We start from the raw sequence: 5,409 nt of genomic DNA, 5'->3' as shown, positions 1-5,409 counted from the left end.
GGGAGGGGTGTTGTGTTGCTATTGATTTGAATGCACCACAGTTTAGTATGCGATACAGTGGGTTCCAGCATCTAACCGCGCTGAAACGCACTGTAACTGGTGTGAACAAGCTCTTTGGTAAGTATTACCCCAGATGTGTTGGGACTGCGCTGGCAGCCTTGCCCAGTGAAGACCCAATGGCTAGACAAGGCATAAAAATGAGGTCAGTTTACACGGTAGTGTTGCGCCCTGGAAAAAAAGCGCGGTGTGCAATTTTTTTTTCTTCAGTGCAGCTTGTTGCAATAAAAGCACAGCATCAAATTTGTTTTCGTCATTTGGATGTTTTTCTCTGACCAAAACGAAACACTAGAGCAGTTAACGGGACAAAAACTGCCGAAAATTAGTTCCCAGACTAGTGCATTTGTCTTGTGGTTCCCTGAGCACTTCCTGTAGTAGGGAGCTGTGAACAACCAATAAACCTATCAGATTTTAGTCGACCAAATCTGATGACTACAAATGCGACTAAAAATAAATTTTCATTAATTGACTAAAATGAGATTTGGTGTCAAAATTAACACTGGAAGGAGCCCCTTACACGTTTTTCTCTAGCCCTAGACTAAGCAAGCATTTAGCCCTTAGCCCGCATTCACACCTGCGTGTTTCGGGAATGCACGTCACATTCATGTGCTGCGTTTGCCGAGTGTCCCCATTGGAGTTCAATAGGGTCCTGAATGGCAAAAGCAGCAACAACAAAAAAACTCAAATGTAGCAAATTTTGCAACATGCATTTTGGCTTCAGCGCTTCTGCACGTTTTTAATGCGCGCAAATGAGAAAATGGTAGATGCCATCACACTCCTGACCGGAAAACCCCAAAGTGCGGGGGTGTCTCCTTAGGGAGCTTTTTTTCCACTTCCTGTCCTGTAGAATCAACAGGTAGTGGAGGAAATCTTTTTTCAGTGAGAGTGAATCTCTCTGAATGGCTCTGCAATGTACCATTGATCCTGAGTTACAATAGCCCACAGTAAGAAAGCATTTTTTTTTTTTACCATGGTCACTACTCACAGGTCCTAATGTGGCCCAAATAGAATATCCAGCGATCCTGCCATGTCAGGCACTTCCTGTTATAGGGCGACAACTGTCTCATATTGTCACCCTTAAATGCACCCCTGGTGAAGACTGCAAGAGCCCTGCTTGTGGAAAATACACTTCAAAGAAGAACTCCCAGCAAAATTTGTCTCAACCCGTGTGGGTGGGGCTATCCCTTCACTGGAAGGGTTAAGCTCTCTTCTTTGTCTAGGGACAAAAATAAAGTTATACTCACCTGGTCCTCAGAGCCGGCCGCCTCTTAGACCAGTCTTTCCAGCCCCGCTCCCCCTCTGCTCCAGCGGTCTATTCATCCCGTCCTATCCCCGGTGTATAGGATTTAAGGACACCGACGGACTTGCCATTGCTGCAGCGGAGGAGGAGAAAAGTTGCAGGGACCACTCTAACAGCTAGGTGGCTCTGAGGGATGGGCGAGTATGTTTTTGTTATTTTTTTTCCCCAGTCTAAAAAAAGAGCACATAAACCCTTGCAATGCCGTGGTATATGTACTAGGGGTGCACCAAGACCGGCTTTTCAGTAACCAGAACCAATATTTTTTTTTCTGGTACTCGCCGATACCAAAAGTCCCATTAAGGAAGCCAGGCGGCGTGTAATGATTCGCCACCTGGCCTCCTGATGAGCTGGGAAGCATGTAAAGACTCATCACCCGATATAGCATGGAAGCCGTCTCCATGCTTCTCGTCACTAAGTGACGAGAAAGCATAGAGTCAATCAGGAAGCCGGGTGCCGTGCAATGGCGTCTGCTTTCTGGTCAATCAGGAAGCCGGGTGACATCCCAGATAGCGAGGATAACTTGCTACAAACTTGTGGCAGGGTGAAATTGTAATTCTTGTTAACTTGCCGCACACATTCCTGGCAAGTTGTAGACTTGCAGAACACTGGCAGCACAAGCTCTAGGTGACACTTTTTGAATTTGTAGCAAATTTGCTTGGCAAGTCTACAGCAAGAGCACTGCAGGTTTTAGCAAGAGCTCTGCAAGTGTAAGGCCTTGTTCACACCAAGCGCGGAGCAGATCTGGACCAGAGCAGGCGCAGACCGGATCAAAACTGCGTCCAATGTATTCGTATGGTATTTTGACCTCCAGTTCACATCGCAGCGTGTGGATCCAGACCAGATCCAGACCGGATGAAACAAATGCGGCAAGCCCTATTTTACCTGGTCTGGAACGCATCTAAAACGCATCAAAAACGCATGCAAGTGCCTGAAAGCCCATGTTAAAAATCTTTTTTTTTTTTTAACCAAAACCGGCCCTAAACGCATCCAAAACTTGTCTAAAACGCGGCACAACCCGCTGCACTGTGTGTGCAGAAACCTGACCGGATCTGGTCTGCATTTGGTGTGAACAAGGCCTAAAGCACTTTTGCAAAGCACGTGGATCTGGGGACTTGCAATGCAATAGTTTAGCAAGTCATTTTCACCCTTGCAGCACAATTTCTTGCTATCTGGGATGTAATGAAGTGGCGCCCGGCTTACTGATTGGCCAGGAAGCCAACTCCATCCTCCCTTGTCACGAGGGAGCATGAAGCCAGCTTTCTGGCCAATGAGAAAGCCTTGCGCCGCATCATTACACGGCGCCCGGCCTCCTGATTGCCCGGCTTCATGGTACCGGAAGCTCAAGTATCGGGCTAGGTATCGGAGCATTTGGCCGAGTATGAGTACTCGCCCAAACACTCGGCATCGATGCATCCCTAATATGCACTATATATATGCTGTGCTATACATTACATCCCTCGCTGCTACACTCTGAATGCTGTATTTTTCCATTCGTGTCTTTAGGAATTGGGGGGGGGGGTATGATGGGGATATGTGGCATTTCATCCTGTTCTATGAAGAGGTGATATGCTGGAACTCAGATTTTTTTTATAAAAAGTTGTTTTATGCCTTATACTGTTAGAAGCAGCTGGAGTTCAGTGTAATCCCTGGAGCGTGGCTGCAGACTTTCTACAAATTCGGCAGGTGCTACACGCAGTAATTACCATTCCCAAGAGGTTCTGAAGCAGACAGGGATTATCAAGTACGCCTACTCTGCAACGCTGATGAACTCTGGATCATGAAGGTCAACAGAAGTACCAAATTATATGATGGAAATCAATGAGAATACAGATGCAAACTTCTGAAAATGCTTGTTGCCTGGCCATCATGCTGATCTTCATGCTTCAGTGTTGTGAGCCAGACCCAGAAAAAGCATGCGGATTCTCATACTTGTTCGAGAGCAGTGGCTCAGAATGTAGTGGGGTTACCACTAGGGATCCACAGAAATTTCTGCCGAAAATGGTACTTTGGGCAAATGCCGAAAGTACAATTTTTGTCCGGAAACGCGGTGCGTCTCTGGTTTCTCTTCTCCCCGCTGGGTGCTGCTCTGTGTCCTCTCTGAGAGAAACTTTGAGGAGGCCGAGCGGAGCAAGGAGGAGAGCGCTGACAGCAGTGGCACAGGAGGCAGAGTTCTCTTCCCTCACTGCCCGCTCAGCCTCCTGTGACAGCGAGTCAGGATGCAGAGCGGCTTGCATGCACGCAATGATCAGCCGATTGCAGAGTGTTTGTAAATAATTGACATAATATAAAGCTTACTGTGTCCCCAATTATGAATGCATAGGAAGTGCTCTACATCGCTTCCTGTTCATTCATGATTGTGGACATATTAAAAAGGAGAACTATGGGGTTAAGGCTTTTCCCCATAGTTCTCCTTAGGGTAACGGGAGGACACAAACTAGAGTCCTCCCGTCACCCTAAGCTCAGTATACCGCGAGCCACAGCTCACGGTATACTGAGACGCCACAGTATACCGCAAGCTACTGCAATTATGTCTGGATCCGCCCAGCTGCGTGAGTGACAGCTGGCTCTGCCTATCTAGAGGCAGAGCCAGCTGTACCGGCCCCCTCCCCAGTCCGATCTGCCAGTCAGCGCTGGAGGATCAGAGCGGGGAATCCAGCCCCTCCCCTGTCACGGCAGAGAGCCGTGACAGGATCGAGAGGTGAGCGAACGCCGGTATGTGTTCGCTCACCTCCCGATCTACTGAGCCGACCTGTGACAGTCTCATTGTCACAGGTCGGCTAGAACTGCCTTTTGGCTAAGATCAAGTATAGTATCTGTTCTTATCAGTTCTAGAGGAGAAAGGCATGGACTGTCCTTGGGACGAACGGTTGCCTAGTACTCTCAGGGGTGAAGGTAGGTGCTTGAGGCGACTCCCTTTTTGCAGGGGGGGGGTGTTTCCTCGGCACTATTGCCTACTGACTGAATAAGATGCGAAGCTTGGTCGAGGCTCGGGGGCGGCAGAAGCCCGTGGTGTTGTGCCCCCTGGGGGTGGCGTCCCAGGGGTGCGCAGAAAGTCACTTGGGTATGGGACCCCACATTGACTCACTGTGCACTTGGTCACACACCACATTGCAATTTTCTGCACTTCGCCTCCAAGTCTGGGGCAATATTTTTCGCACTCCGGCCCCTAAGTCCTGTCAGAGTGGTGCACTGGCACTTTAGATTATTTAAGCACTTCATGCACGATTGGCACTTTTTTATTTTCCTATTTTGACCCACAGATGCGCAAGGTGCAGGTTTCTTCGGGGCCTATTCCTGACGCTGGGAGGAGATTCTGTGCCTCGAACGGGGTTCTCTGTCTCCTCCCACCCAGGAGGTGGGTTTCTCTTCGGGAGATCCCACTTGCCTAGTACTGAGGGGGACCTGTTTCGGCAGGTCCCCATAGGAAATGGTCCACGGCCTTCGGGTTGGTGGACCACCAGTCTCAACCCCTGTCAGGAGCCTTGCGCCCCGGGGGGGTCGGGAAAGTAGGTCCCTTCTTTCGAAGGACCTTGCACCCTTGTGCACGTTTTTGTGTGCTGTGATTTCACGGTTCACTTTTTTTGTTCACAGGGGGAAGTTTGATGCACGTCCACGGGCTTCGAAAAAAAGAACTATGAGGTGAGTGAAAAGCACTCACCTCATAGTTCTCCTTTAACTGATACTCTCTAGTCAATTTATGAATGTACAGGAGCACTTTGTTTAGAAGCTACCTGTTCATTCATAACAGGGGCTGCAGAAAAAGATTTAGGACTTTGCGTCCTCAATCTCTTTCTCTATTTCAAAAGGGAAATATCAGGGGTCTGTTTAGACCCGATATTTCACCAGAGCCGCCCCGACAGTAAAAGTATTTTTTTTTAAATGTAAACGGTTAGAAAAAAAAAAAAATTTCGGTTCCCATCTGACAATTTTATTTCTCGGTCTGAAAATTCAATTTCAGTGCACCTCTAGTTAGCATGGCCAGAAGGAGGTCAGCATTGTCACTACACTCCCCCCCCCCCCCCCCACTTTTCCTTTTGTGCTTTTTTAGAAAA

The sequence above is a fragment of the Nanorana parkeri genome, unplaced genomic scaffold, assembly GCF_000935625.1.
Source record: "Nanorana parkeri isolate BGI_ZX_2015 unplaced genomic scaffold, ASM93562v1 scaffold997, whole genome shotgun sequence".
Lineage (NCBI taxonomy): Eukaryota > Metazoa > Chordata > Amphibia > Anura > Dicroglossidae > Nanorana > Nanorana parkeri.
This window is presented reverse-complemented; position numbering follows the sequence as displayed.